Source organism: Falco punctatus (assembly GCF_963210335.1).
Source record: "Falco punctatus genome assembly, chromosome: Z".
Lineage (NCBI taxonomy): Eukaryota > Metazoa > Chordata > Aves > Falconiformes > Falconidae > Falco > Falco punctatus.
The window spans coordinates 45,262,701-45,278,336 of record NC_137586.1 but is presented as its reverse complement, the minus strand read 5'-3'; the positions used below and the strand labels follow the sequence as shown (position 1 = coordinate 45,278,336).

The 15,636-nt window shown below is 40.2% G+C and overlaps 1 protein-coding gene across 8 annotated transcripts in view; it reads left to right on the top strand.

Annotated features, from left to right (window-relative positions):
- FANCC (FA complementation group C) overlaps positions 1-15,636 on the top strand; it is a 109,948-nt gene that overhangs the window by 18,710 nt on the left and 75,602 nt on the right. For 2 of the 8 annotated variants that reach the window (XM_080373221.1, XM_080373219.1), the window contains exons 1-2: positions 7,252-7,330; positions 12,016-12,123. The exons of 1 other annotated variant lie outside the window; for it this stretch is intronic. The gene's annotated coding sequence lies outside the window, so the exon portion shown is untranslated. Of the gene's footprint in view, positions 1-7,251; positions 7,331-7,371; positions 7,393-7,648; positions 12,124-15,636 lie in introns of those variants that run through there. 5 more of the 8 variants (XM_080373215.1, XM_080373214.1, XM_080373216.1 and 2 more) reach the window with 4 other exon arrangements.

Here is a 15,636-nt window from a genome sequence, read left to right as displayed (position 1 = left end):
CCTAAAGGTATTTTATGTCCTATGAAATGAGAGTACATAAATCTAAGGAAACGCATAGTTAAATTCTAGGTTTGAACTAAAGATCTTGAGCAAGCTTCCAGGGACGCTGCTGAAAAAAACAAGGGATGTGACATTGTGGGTACAAAAGAAACAGCGGGCAGGCAACTATCTCCAAAATTAATAAAGTCATGCATGGATACCTTAAACTTGTGATTATAGCACAAACTGCCTTACGAGATTTTTGGCTCTTACTTTGTGTTTCTTAATATATGTAGACTTATTTTATGTGTGATCTTAATTAATAACTGGCATTGTGATGCTCAGATTTGGGTTAATTCAACACAATTTGCGTTGAATTTATTTATTTGCAATTGCCAGGTACATATTCTCTGTCTTATCTCCATCATAATACAATATCTGTCTTTGCTTCTACTTTATTATGTATCATATATTCGCATATACATCTTTCATTTATAGAGATATCTGAAACAATGCCTTTAAACCGGGCTTCACATGGTCTGTATAAAGCTTTTGAACTGCATGCATTATATGCATGTATATTATTATCAGTTGTGAATCAGATTCACCATATTAAACTATAGACCATTTAAAGGTGATCCTATGTAAATATTCAATTAATGCAGCAAGGAAATTAAGGAAACAAAAGAACACTTTTAATGAGAGAATAATGGAAAACAAATTGACATTTTCTATGGGAAGTCACGAGTAAGGGGCTAAATCTGTAGATAGACAAGGTTAAAGAAAGGTTAATACCAATAAAGGAAGAAGGATTGCTAAAACAACTGAGAGGAGATTTATGAAGGACTGCATTCCACAGATTTGTAACTATGAGTATTGCAGGCAAAGGAGTGTGGATGACAAACTGTTTAAAGAAGCAGTGAAGGCACTGGAATATTGGAGTTATATTTCCTTTGGGAGGTCAAAGAAGCACCATATTGTAGTGTCCAATAAACTAAATGAAGGAATGAAAAATATGAGGTTTTCAGTTAATGTATAGAGAATGTGGGGGAAAAGTTGGCAATCCATGAACTGCAGTTCTTGTTTTCTGCCACAGAGCTGAATTGTTTCAGCCTTGTTTCGGCTGAGACTGGAATGACTGTGATTCTACAAGCTTGCTACGTAGTTACTATTTTGGTAGCTACTTTAATACTCAGTAAATGAAGGTCTTTTCTATTTTGAAGAGAATCCCTAGCTCAGAGACTTTTTTGTTAGGCAGGGCTTTGCCACACTGAAAAAAGTATGTAATTTTCAAAGGCATGAAGGCCACACCAGCAGACTGGCCTGTTTTACTGTGAACAAAGGAGCATATATAACATTCAGCAAATGCTGAAAAATGCTGACCATGGAGACAATTTCTCGAACTTATTAGCTAAAATGGCGGTGTGAGATTGGGTTAAGACCAAAGAGAAGTATCTTCTGTCTTTCCATCCAGTTGTCTTTTCCTGTGTTCTATGGCCTTTTAGTTGTTTGTTTTGGGTTTTTTTTTTTGTGTGTGTTTTTTGGTTGTTTTTTTTTAATATGCACCATAGAAGTCAGCACTAGGAATGCTATGGTTAATAGGTGGAAATCCATGTGTTGAATAAACATTGGTCATTTCTTCATTTTTCATCTGATGTGTAGTATTTATGATTACACTTTGGATTTGTTTGGTTTTGATGGAGACGTATGTTTGGGAAGGTATATAGATGAAAAGGCAGTCTCAAGTTTCAAACAAAACAATGTCACTTTCTCAACTGTGCTTCCATTTTTAATAAAAGCATTTTATGCAGATGATAAAAGGAAATTATAAGAGAAATGTATCAACTTACATGCTTACATTTTCTCCTATTTTCCCACTTGTTGTCTTCTCCACAGACAGTGACTCTGTTGGGATGTTAAAAGGCAACGTTCTGTTTTTACCTTAGTTTATGATTTGTATCATTCATGAAAAGCTGAGGCATACCTTTTTTATGTGTGAATTTTGTTTTTTGGTTTATTTCAAAATTTCTGTATTTCAGGGTATAAGAACTTAGAAACTGTTTTACTTGAAACATTTTTAAGTGGTGTGGGCTTGTTTGGAATTCCAGATTCCAGTAGTGATCAGTTTTCTCATACTTTTAAACTGTGAAGACAAAGGAATTTATTGAGATTTAGTTTCCTAATTTGAAAATCTCACTTGTAATAATCAAGTTTGCAGATGAAAAAAAAACTAAAGACTTTCAGTGTGTGATGTCTTTGAGTTCACTGATATACTTTACATTATGATGGTAACCTAATTTTCAAAGGTTTAATGCTTCATAACAACACAAGTTTGCATAATGATGTAAGTCATGAAGGATATAAAGTTTTGTAGCTGCATTCTGATTCTCAACAGGCAGTTTTCCACACCTCCAAACTTCTGTAAATTGGTTTAAGTGTGAACTTTATCAGGTTTTGTTGATTTGTTATGGTGGCTCCTGCTTGCTGCCAGTAAACCTAGCATTTCTCTTTTTATTATCTTAAATTTTGCTAAAACTTTTCAGGCTCTAGGGTGCATAAGTACCTCTTCTAGTTAAGGAGAGTATTTCATATAAAGCAAGAAGGAATACAGTCACACACATGAAACTGAAATTCTCACTAAAGTATTTCATATTGTCAACAGCTGCCAGTAAGAGAACAGGTCAAGGCGAAGTCATTAACTTTCCATTCTGTAGCAAGTACTTTATTCTCCTTCTGTATATACCATAGAAACTCTTCACAGTATCAAGAGGGAATGCCATAGAAGTGAGTAAGCTCTCTGCTCCTACGCACTCACTGTGCTTAGTTCCTGCAGGCCAAGCTTCAGAAATGCTCTCCATTATTCATCAAGTGTTCAAACATCACACAACAGCAGCAGGACGTCACAGAAGGTTTTTGTATCTTTGCTGCCTCAGTGTCTTTTTGTCATGTTTTTGTCACGTCATCCATGTGGGTTTTTATAGCAACTGCTGAGAGTGCAGATAGGTACAGGGAAAGGGATTATTTTCAGCATTATCTTCCACAAGGAAGTTTATAAATTATAGATAGAAACATAATCAGTCACTAAGCTAAATACTTCAGCTTCTCTAAAAATGCAATTTCCAAATTTTATCCCTGTGAACATATGTTCTATACAAGACAAACAGCAAAGGTACAGCTTTAATAGCTAGTAGGAGAACTCCTAAGGTTTGGTTCGAGGAGCATTAAATACCATTGGCCTATTTAAGGCCAATTTTTTAGAACACTGCAGAGGCTCCCCAGCTAAAGACTTGATAGTATTTGTGTTAAGAAGAAACAAAACGTATTCATCTATCACTTGGGACACAGAACACAGCAAGTATTCCTGCCCCTCTTAGGAGCAAGTAAACCTCCCCATGATGTCAAATCAAAAGGAACAACAAGCAATTCAGCAAGCAAAAGAAGAGAAAAAATTATTCTGGTGTCAACATAAAGACTGTGTGACATGCATTGCTCACAAAGACCATCAACCAGATTTGCAGAGCCTGCTGCCTCCACAAAGCAACACCTCTTTACTGAAGACAGTTCTTTGCTTCTTTCATAGAACAGTTTAGATAGCATAAGCAATGCTGAACCATGAAATTATATGGGAGATATGGGAGAGGATGAACACCTGAAGCTGAAGGATGTAGGTATGCCTAGCTATTACACTCACAGTCGCTCAAAATACAGTGTTTTAGTGGGGAAATTTTCGAAGATATAATCACAGCAACTAGAAATTACATATCTGCCTATGTGGCTAGTGAACAGCAGTAAACTGAAATGTATTGGTGACTGGTTACACACTGTGGTCTTCCCTGGAAGGATGTGAAACCTCTTGAATATTACTGATGCTCTGTTTGTCACTCTAATACTTGGGCAGTTCTAATTCCACCCATAAAGGTCACCAATATGTATGCAGCAGCTACATTAGTTCCTTGTTGTAGCAACCATTTTGAAGTAGCCACACACCTATATGAAGGCATGTATTGTGTTCACTTCAGCTAAGGGGTCTGAGAGCATTTTTCTTGGTACTGTGCATTTGTTTGTTTAAGCAGAAACTCTTGTGTTGCTTAAAGCAGTATGTGCTCTTTAGCTAATCACTATACTGTGCATAAAATATACTACATATGTGGTGGTCATGTGCATTGATAAATTATATTTACCATCCACCTTTGTGTGCCTCACCTGCAGTTCGTCCCATCAATCTATCTTCCCTGATATTTATTCTAACATTCCAAACTTCTAAGCAGCTTCAAACAGCTGGGACCTTCTTTTTTTTTTTCCCCTTCCAAAAACTGTCAAAGATGTTTTTCATTCTTTTCCGCCAACAGGAGATTTCTTCCTACCAAATTAACACTGGACCAAAACAAAAATGGCGATATTTTTCCCTGAAGTGTAGTATCTGCTGTATATCATCAAAGCGCAAAGCTTAACAAGGAGATTTTGCAACATACCTTGAAGGGCAGATTGCTAGGGTTGTGAGGGAGCAGCCAGCAATTCTCCAGTATCCTTTCCTAAATATTCAGGTTTTGAAGACATGGTATTCATATCTATAGCAGTACTATTTCTGGTGACTTTTAACACTCTGAATATTTTTTTGAAGTTTTAAATATTTACTATTAGTAATTCTCTGTTTGAGACTAGGCAGCTGGATTGGCTCTATATGTAATTATCTGCTATTAAAGATCAAGGCTATGAAAAATAGTCCCAATAACATTTTTTTAACACTCAAATGTCTCGCATTTATTAAATGCAGGAGAGAGGCAAACTGCATACAGAATGTCTGAAGTAACATAACATTTGTATTGGCATTCACTGGATTTATACTACCTAATTCTTTATTCATATCATTACCACTTATTTTGTGTCTATTTAAAATGAGGGTCATTTTAAGGTAATATTATCAAGTGTTCCTTCCACCCACTGGATTTTATGCATATTAGTCATGTGCTTTCATCTTTGCTGTTTATTCTTATTTTTATACATCTGTCTACTATACCCTTTCTGATTACTTTCTTAAATTTCTTTTTATTTTTTTTTTTTTTAATTCCTGGGTTTATTTTTCACAGATTCTGGTGTATTACAATCTTTGGCCATATATCCAGGTGTGCATGAGAACCGGGATATGGCTTCTTGCATAGCAAGAAGAAAATTGGCTCTGCTGATGGTATAAACATCAAGCTGATTAACAAAGGCAGCTTTTTGCTATTTTGTGACTATGATATAGAAATAGACACTGAACAACAATGGAATATGCTCAATCAGAAACATGAAAAATGGGGTTATCAAACTTCTTCCTCTCAAGCTTCTTCCACTGTACCAGAACAGTTACGTGTTTCAGCGATGAAATAATCAATAATGTTGACATCTAAGGAAGTGTTAACACAATTGATGGTAGAAAACAAATATAAATGCTGCCATGTTTTCATTTGACAAGAAAGAGACGGAGTAGAATGATTAAAGACTTGCATGAGTTATGAACTGGACTCACAGTGTGAATATGGGCATTACACCCAAAGCTCCAAGAGTTGTGCTCTGCAGATGTGCTGGATGTGTGGGAAACATCCCCACCAGTTTGTCTTGATGAGCAATTGCTCTCTCCCAGGAAAGTACTTTGAAACTTCCACACACAAGCCCTTAATTCATCAGGTGTTGCTGATTTGACAGGATTAAATGAAAAAAAGTAACATAAGTATTCATGCATGGGGATTTCACCACATGGGTAGGCTGAATTTGTTTTTCTTTGTCAGTACTGAAGGGGATTTTGTCTCCTACAGAAAATTGGAAGCAGCAGTGATCAGAAAATATGACTCATTGCACAAAATCTGAATAGAAGAGTATGAAAGCTGAATGAAAGGAGTTTGGACATCAGCGAGACTGGGTAAAGAGAAGCACAGTTAACATCAGCTTTAGCAGCAGTGGTACTCCTATGTCCATGCAGAGTACAAATCTTGAATACAAATCTAATACAAACTAGCCTGTTAATTCAGACGAACGATATCAGTGGGATTTAATATAAAATCCATGTGAAAAGACACATTGCAACCTAGGTTCAAGATGGAGACAAGATTACTGACTATGTTCTTTCAAATATTTTGTTTTGTTTTCCTTTAGGTAGGACTACAATGATGCCTCACAATCCACAGTTTCTTTGAGGAGGAAATAAGGACAGAGAGATGTAAGTGTATGTATTTGGCAGGAGGAATACTGTAGGAAAGAAAGAAATTTTAAATGCCAATGGATCCCTTCTAACCCAAACCATTCTACGATTCTCAAAAAGACAAGTAGAAAAATTATAGCAATTCCCCACCAGCTCTTCATTGGAAGTAGTGAATGTGAAGGTAAAGCGAGTCAAGAGTGGAAAAACTACCAGCATGAATAGAAGGAGTTGAGTAGATGAGCAAAATAAGAATGACAGGGAGGTGAATGAAGTATGACTGTGTAAGTGGGCTAGGGAGTGATGAGCAAAACTGCACTAAGTAGTCAGATGGTGTAGTGTTGGTATTTTCAGTGGGATTTCCTTGAGGACTAGCATAACTCAGCAGTGGTGAAATGACAGAATACGGGTCTCGGTACATTTACTACTGATACTTTTTAATAAACGGATGGCTAGCAAGGTGTGCCATGTGTATATGTCTCAATTTAGTATCAGCACAAAGTGCAGTTTGAGAAAACAGGTATTTTTTCAAACTGTAAGTTTATTCAGTGATGTTTCTTATCTACTGCAGGTCTCTACTCATCCTGTTTGGTTTTTTTCCCCTGGGTTAAAAGGCCTGTTGATGTTGACAGAACTGAAAACAAGCAAAAGTTTAATGGGTTTTGTGCTCACCAGTCTCACCAGATGGGGAAAAACCAAAGGATTTTATTCATTCCTGGTCAGAGACCAAGGATGGTGGATCATGGGCTGGTACCTTCACCTGGCCACTGTCACCACCCGGTCTCTGGCAGACTCACCACGACGTTCACCAAGAACATAAACGTCCCCGTCATTTTGACTTCTCCCTGCTGTACGCGCAGGGTCGACATGGGCTTTGCCTGTCTCCCTCAGTTTCACCGGGTGAAGCTGGGACAGGTCGGTAACACAGGCACCCCGGCTGGCCGCGAGGGCCGGTGACATCCCCCTTCCCGCCTCCGGCCACGCCGGGCCCCGTGCGAAGGCGCGTGGGGCGGGGCACGCGGGGCCGGCGGCAGCGGGCAAGGCGGGCCGCCCACCGCCAGCCGGCCCCGCCCACCGCCAGCCGGCCCCGCCCCGCCCCCGCGCAGGCGCACCGCCCGCGAGCGTGGGGCAGAGCGCGCGAAAATTCCCAACGGGCGGCGCGGGCCGGGCCGCGGGGTAAGCCGCCGGGGAGGGGGCGGGGCCGGGGCCGAGGGGCGGGGGCCGCGCGCGTCAAGCCGGTGCGGCGGCGGGGGAGGGGGCGTCGGTTTTCCCCCACTACTGCCCTCGGGGTGGGGGGCTTGGCGTGGCGGCGGCTACCGGCTCCGCCGCGGTGGCGGGGACTTTCGCGCTGACTGAAGAGGGAGCGGCATTCGTCGCCCGTCCCGCCCCCTGCGGCCTGGCCTCGGCGGGCGCGGGTGCCCCGGCGACGGGGAGGGGGCGCGGGCGGGAGGGTCCGCGCATGCGTGTGCGCGTCCGCCCGCGGCGGGGGCGGTCCTGGGGGGAGGGGAGCGCGGCTTCTGGGTGCGCGGGCGGGCGGTGGGGAGCCGGCACCGGCACCCAGAGTGTCGCAGCAGGGCGCCCCGGCCTGGCCGGAGCTTCCCGCGCCGCCGGGGGAAGGTGGCTGCGGCGTCGAGGTCGGTGTCCCGAGCGCCGGGCTCTCCCCGGCGGCTTCCCGAGCTGCTGCCGCCTGGCAGGTGAGCCCGCGGTGCGGGCGCCATGCCTCGCTGCCGCTGGGCCGCTTGCTCGCCTTCACGCAGGGGCAAGGGAGTTGTTCAGCGCTTCCCCTAACGAGGGTTGAGCTTTTCGGTGAGAATGCCCGTTAGGCTGTGAGGTGTCAGACGTGGAAGTGGCTTGTCATAAAGGAGATAATGTGAGGCTGCGTGTGTGTCCCGTTAGCAGCCAGTGCTTGGTCAGTATCGGCTGGTACTGAAAACGTTTGAAAACAGAGGCTTCCACATCTGGGCTGTCTGCATCTTGCAAATCACCTTCGTTCTAGGAACTTAAGAAACTGAACGGTAAAATGTCATTTCATGATAGATGTACGAGATCAGTGCAACTACATACAATACACAGATACTTTCCTAAAGTTGTCTGTTTACAGAGAGAGGAAGAAGATGACAGCTTTGTTTCTGATTTAGCAGATGTGCCAACTTTTGCGCTGTGCAATCTGACACTTGCAGACATCTGCTCTAGAGGAGCAACTCCAGTACAGCATGCTTTTACTGGATACTGTCAAAGTGTAGCTGGCCTTTTATTTAAACTAAGGATTAGGGAAGACCAATGCCTCATAACTGTTTGGAAGGGCTGCCATTTTTATTTTAGGTTTTGGTTCACAAATGTAGGTGACTAAGCCACTACCTTCCACTCCTCAGAAAATTTCCAAATTGCCATTTTTGATGTGGAAGAATAACTGAAATGGGGCAATATTTGGTTACTGCTCTATGTCACAGTGAAGTGTTTTTCTGGTAAAATTTGTGGGACATAACATTCTAGAGACAGGCCTTTGAAAACCGGGAGGATGTTAAGAATTTGGGATTTTTTTCCAATATGTAATTATAAAGATCTGAAGCTCTGCCCCCCCCCCCCCCCCCCAGCGCAAACTCTGATTCTATTTTGTAAATTGAAAGCTTTTTTGTCTGCATCATTAAACCAAGCAGCATTCAAATTGTTTTCAGAATTACATGGGTTGTTTTCTGTGTAATATATTTTTATGTTCATCTTCCCTTTGCTCAAGGTTCAAAAATTGTGTCGTGACAATCATACGATATTTGAAGCAGAATTTCAGGTATTTATCGAAATATATTGTGAGCTAACGACAAGTCTACGAAAATCTTGTATGTTGAATTTTGGCATTGCGGGAAAGCTCTCTTGTGTATCGCTTCTCTTCCCGAGGCATCTCACTGTGGCGGTTTGTTCGCTACTGCCATCTCTTGGAACGACGCAGGCTGCCGAACCGCGGTGTTGGTTGTCCTCTCGTGGTTGGTTTGTAAAGAGGCTGTGAGCCCTGCTGTCCTTGCCCTTCCGTGGGGACTTGCCTGTAGAGAACATGGCAGCAGGAGATTGTGAGTCAGAAACTGATCCCAATGGTTATCTTTTCACTTGCAGGCATGGATCAAGCTTTGATAATAATTTATATGCCTTTTATCTTAGTTTTTTTCGGGAGGTAATATCTGTGTGATTCCACATCTTCATGTCTTTGGCTACTAAGAATTGAACATGTAAGTCAATTCTAAACAAATTTGAAAGCAGGATAAAGGTTTGAAAACAATTCTATGCCTATATATTTTCTAAAAATTGAGGGGTGGGTCAAAGAGAGACCGTTCCACATTTTGTTTGGCAATAGTCCTCCATCAAGTCAGCATATGCATGTGTACCAGGTGGATGGTATGTGCATGAAATTGACCACAGGATACCATGCGTGAAAGTGTCAAAAGCAACACCAGTGGGAACTGAGATTTTAAGGGTAATGTTATGGAGAGTTTAAGCAGCAAAGGATACCCATTTGAAGGCACTAGACATAGTTGTTCCATTAATGGAGCAACCTTGTGCGCTCAGGGTACTTCTAAACTGTAATTTTCTTTCTTTTTCCCTCAGACATAAGTTTCAGTATATTGACCTACAGTGAAGGTGCTGTTTTTGACAAAGATGTCTTTCAAAATGTGGGTGAAGGGTCCTGTGAAGGATGGGTGAAAGAGTTTTCGCCTGAAACGATAATTTAGAAAATGGTAGAGTCCTTTGACATACATGGAATCATTTTTCACAGTTACAGGAAGTTGTATATATTGCATGAAATTAGTCCCAAATAAAAATCTTGTCTTTGATTTATCAATATTTTTTTTTAATGAATACAAGATATTTTGTGCCAACCTGATTTGAAAAATGCACAAAAGTATGCCAGGTTGTAAAGATCTTACTGCATGTAAAGTCAAATCGTGTATTAAATCATTTAATTTTCACCAACAAGGGTATTCCCAGACCGGATTTTCTGGTTAATATTATCATAAATGACTGTCATTAATTAATGTTGCAAAATTAAGACAATAGTAATGCTAATTAAAATTCTGTATTTTCTTTCATGTAGCTTTGGAATTAAAAAATCTTTTGCGTCTTGAAACTTGTTGCACGGTTGGTGCATCCCACCAACTTTTAAGACCACTTCAGGACCACGTAGTTAATTTACTTCGTAAATTATAGGAATGTAAATTAAGTATTTTCTCTTTGGTGAGGGCCAATAACTTTGTGGGTATTGCAAAAGTATTTAAAAATTTGTAAGACTTAGTTGTGGATTTTACTATAGAAATATGTTGATTTTAGATGGCTATGACAAATAGCGTGTGATGATTTGGAGCTGAATACTGTATCCCTAGTACAAAAATATTTGTTATTAGTATTATATTAATCGTAAACTAATTAAACATAAATCAATAATAAATAAATCATAAAGATATATCTATATTAATTTAACAATTGTAATCTTATGTTGGAATTTTTAGTTACAACTTCTTCAACATCTTTTCAAGAGTGCTTTTACTTGATGTAATCGTGAAGGATGGACTCCTGTCAGACATGCTATTTGCAAGAGGTTTTTGTTACTATTTTTTAAACTGTCAGCCTTGCATATGGTTGCAGGGTTCTGACATAGAACTTCTGCATGCATTTTTTACTTTGAATACAAATTCTGTATGTAAGCAATGTCATGACTTATATTTTCATAAACTTACTAGTCATGAATTGGACACAATCTAACAACAGATGACTTGCTCAAATACAATTTGCACAGCATTGGTTATGGTAGTCTGGCAAAATAAAGTCCAGGAGCACAAGGAACTTTGTAAATCTTTGAGAGGAATAAATTCTTTTTACTTGCAAATGGAGCACATCTGATCTTATCAGACATGTGCTTTTACTTTGATTAAAAAAATATAAATAAATACACTGTACTATTAAATTTTAAAAGCAGAGCAGTGCTGATCAGGCTTCTGTAGAGGTGAAGCAGAACAGGTCTCGGACACTTAAATGACTTCTTTAGTGTCATGTGTGAGATGTGTCAGAAATGAGAGTCAGACTCTTAAGCTTCTGACTCCTGGAGCTAAACTGTAAGGCTGTCCTTCCTCCCTGCTAGTAGATTCACTAGACATGTTTATTTTGTAAGTCTTGATTAACTATGTGACAGTATTGAAATATTCCAAACAGTGACTAGAATAGAGATACCATAATATACAACTAAATTGACATATGTGAGTGTCCAGGGAGAAGAGGCGAAGAGACATACCACTAGCTAATATTTTTTTTCCTATGTTTTACAATAAAAGTTCTTGTCTATCATCAACAGACTGAAGATCGTAAGTAACTCCTTTCCCATAGAATACCAGAACTACACAGATTTTAATTTCATGCCAAGGGTGATGTTGCTAAATTTTGGGTTTTTCTTGAACAGATACCATAAAAATCTTACTGGTAAATCACAGAGTCCACTATTAGTACATTATAAAGTACATGTGCATAGAATATACAGGGAAAAATGACTATAAATCCTACAAATCAGTGCCTCAATACTCAGATTGGACACTGACATTCAGAATGCCCACATAGCTAATTGTTGCTGCAGTATGAGTTTAGCTTAGTGAATCACTGAAAGTCGTTGCTGTAGGTGTTTCTGAGGAAAATTATTTTTTCTTGTTGGCAAAGAATGAATAGCCTGATTTAACGCCTGTGAATAGCATGAAACTTGTCAATGGACTCCAGGGAGAAATGGCTGTGGGAGTGTGTTAAAATAATGTACAACAAAAAGCTGTAAATGTTGATGTGGATGTCATGAAGTTATTTTTATTCTGAAGAATACACTTTTATTTTTCTGTCAGGTGTACTTAATGCCATAAATGCATCTTTATTCAGAAGATCTTGTTCTGTGGCTATCTCTGGGTTTGAGTAGTCAGGGAGAGAGGGAGAGAAAAGTATGAGACTCTTGGGTAAGTTTTTTTTTTAACGCCAAGGAGAAATGCATTCTTCCATTTGCAAACTTGCTTGCAATGTATGTAGACTATGTGAATGCTTTCCACAGAATTTCAGTAGCCTCAACTGATGTTAGAAGAAATATGTATCATTTCTACTACAGTTACTATGCTGTCACTAGAGCTCATGCAAAAGTAAGAATGTATACTAAAAACTGGAAAGAAAACACTTTCCCATGATTGTTGTGTGGTCATTTTCTGTTTAGTGGAATATTACCATTCACCATTACGTAAACTATTGTGTCATGCTTGAGGAGCTTAGGTTGAATAATAGATTATCATTGAAGAAGTCCTGGAGAAGCAGTGTTGTCTAATGGGCTAAAACATATGAGATTTGTGTCTTATCTTTTTCTGTCATTTGCTTCCTCAGTAACTTTGGAAAGTGACTCTGGTTTTGCCTTTATTTCCTTACACTTATGTAGAAATACTTTAACTCTAGAACTGAAGAATTTCAGTGAAAGGTATATGCTTCATACTATATTAAATATTACACGTTCTTAAAAAAGAACAGCTCTAGAGATTTTTGGAGAAAAGGAATGCACATAGTATAAGCAAGACAACTCTGTACACTGTATGAATAGATGTGGATATCAGTACCATAGGCAGTATTTTAACACATGTTCAAATACTTGCGATAAAGAGTTTGGACTGTGTGTTGTCTTTTATCTGTGTAAGTCAGGGGTAAAGCTTGAGTTTAGCAAAGTTGCATGGCTATTAAAGAAGCACAGTTGTTGGACATATGAAGTCCTTTAGTGTTAACTTACAATGTAATTGCAGAAAGACAGGCTAGTCATTCTTCTCTGTGTCTAAATAGATTGTGTCCTTGTCTGTCCTGTCTGCCCCTGTCCACCTGTGTGTCCATCCCCCCCTTTTTCTTAAATGGTGAAACAAAGCTGAATATTTTCAGACCATGCTACTCATTTGCAGAATCTTCTCCACAGCTTAGCTGGAGGAAGAGGATGTTCTGGTAAGAACTTTTTTAGGCCTTCCCCCCTGACTCCTTGTAATTTTTGTGTGTACATGTAGAAGTGAATGCTGTTCCTTGATATGTTAATACAAAGGAATACACTTTTCTTTTCCATTACAGGTCATACATGACGCCTCTGAAGAGAGGACCAGTGTTCTAACTTGCTGTGTACAATTTAAGCTATGTTCTACTTATGCTTGGAAACTAGGGAATTAGTGCATATTTGTTAATTGCAGACATTAAAGTGAAATGTCTAACAAGGAAAAAAAAAGTGCCAAGGGTTGTTGATGTTTATACCCTTCCCACAGGTAGCTCAAAGTACTGTAATGCTGCAAGGAGAGGAATGCTGTTTTTTTCATGGTGAAACTTTGAATTAATCTCCAGTTTTAAGTTTGAATTCAGGGGAATTCCATTCAAACAGTATACAATTACAAGTTAATTGGAGAGGAGGTTCAGTGATGAGGGAAGCTTAGATGATTGGTTTTGTTTATGTTTAGGTCAGAATGGAATAGAATAGATTGTTTTGGTTGGAAGAGACCAACCATGATCATCTGGTCCAGCTGCCTGGCCACTTCAGGGCTGACCAAAAGTTGAACCATGGTAATAAGGACATTGTTGAAATGCCTCTTTTAAGGCACTGACAGGCATGGGGCATCGACCGCCTCCTAATGTTTGACCACCCTCTCAATAAAGAAATATTTCCTAATGTCCAGTTGGAACCTCCCCAGCACGGCTTTGAACCATTCCCACGTGTCCTGTCACTGAATCCCAGGGAGAAGAGCTCAGCACCTCCCTCTCCACGTCCCCTCCTCAGGAAGCTGTGGGGAGCAATGAGGTCACCCCTCAGCCTCCTTCTCTCCAAGCCAGACAAACCCAGAGTCCCCAGCCGCTCCTCACAGGACATGTCTTCCAGCCCTTCCACCGGCTCCGTTGCCCTCCTCTGGACACGTTCCAGGACCTCAACATCCTTCTTAAACTGTGGGGCCCAGAACTGCACCCTGTGCTCGAGGTGAGGCCGCACCAAGGCCAAGTACAGCGGGACAATCCCCGCTTCTGACCGGCTGGTCATGCTGTGTTTGATGCCCCCCAGGACGCGGTTTGCCCTCCTGCCGGCCAGGGCACGCTGCTGACCCACACTGAGCCTGTGTCAGCCAGCACCCCTAGTTTTTTTCTGAAGAAGTGTTCTGTAGAGAAGGGGTTGAAGAAAGCCTTCTAGGCATGTGAAGTTATAGTAGAAATGTCTAATAGTGGATTTAAGCGGGAGGAGATAGTGATAACCAGATGTAAATTTTAACTGGAAAAGTAAAATTTGCGTTTGGTACAAAATTGACACTGTCTTGGTAATTTTAATTCTTTCACATCTTTGCTTTGGCTTATATGAAGCTATATAAGAGGGTACTGAAAGCTTTATAGTCAAAGTTCATGTCACATAGCCCATGAGATGCTGATAGGATATAGGAGGAGGGGTACAAACAATAAATTAGATCTAACAAGAATTTGCCATTATTGCTAAGAGGTCTAACTTTTCTGGTGTAGTGACTTGCTGAGCTCTTATGTGGATAAACTTCTCAGCATCTTGAATGCACTGTGTGAAATTTTATGCATTGAAAGCAACAAAATTTGCTGCTGATGTAAACAGAATCAGAATTTTGTTCCTTTTCCTGTAGCCAGCAAAAGAAGATCTAATTTGTGTTGTGTTCAGAGGCCCATGCACAATTGATGTGTGATGTTACTAGCCACAGTGAAGCTTAAACTGGTGTTAGCAATGATAGGATGTTTTGCAAAGTCCAGTAAAATATATTACTTTTATATTACTATGTATTCTACAGGAGCAGTTGTGCCTCTTGTAGTTCAGAGGCTGAATCAGACTTAAAGCCTCTTTCCAGAGTTGCATTTATTCTTTGTTTGCATTGTTGTCCTAGCTGCATTTTTCTTCGTGTGGCCTTTATTGCAGCTGTTCTCAGGGAAGCCAGTTGAAAATGAACCGAGCTGAGTGAAAAGGCTCTGTCCAGCAAACTAAATCCAGGACTATTTTAACACCTTCATTAGAGCTATCCCAAAAAATCTTTATCCTTAAAGCACTAGGAAAGATTGCCACGTTACAGTGACCTGAGAGCTATCAAAATGATCTTGGGAGGTTTGCTATTTAGATTGTGGAAGAGAAAATATGTAAGTTTTTGACTTAATGAGGAAATATATTGAAAGGAGATGTGCTTCACCCCCCAATTTCTAGAAGATTATGTAGGTGTGTACTTTTTTGTACTTCTGTTCACAATGCCCAGTATGTGATTTCTAGCTTCAGCTGTATTTTGTTGTATGTTGCTGTTCCCTTTCTGTGGTAGGTCACTGTGTACTGGTGAGAGTTAGGCAATTCAGATATGAAAGAACAAGCAAGGAGTTTAAGGGTGAGCTGGAAGCCCCCGTTTCAAATCTGGCTTTTGTTTTGGAAGGATCTGCCAGAGATCAGTGTGTACTGGTCAAATCTGAGATTTGCTTTATTGCCT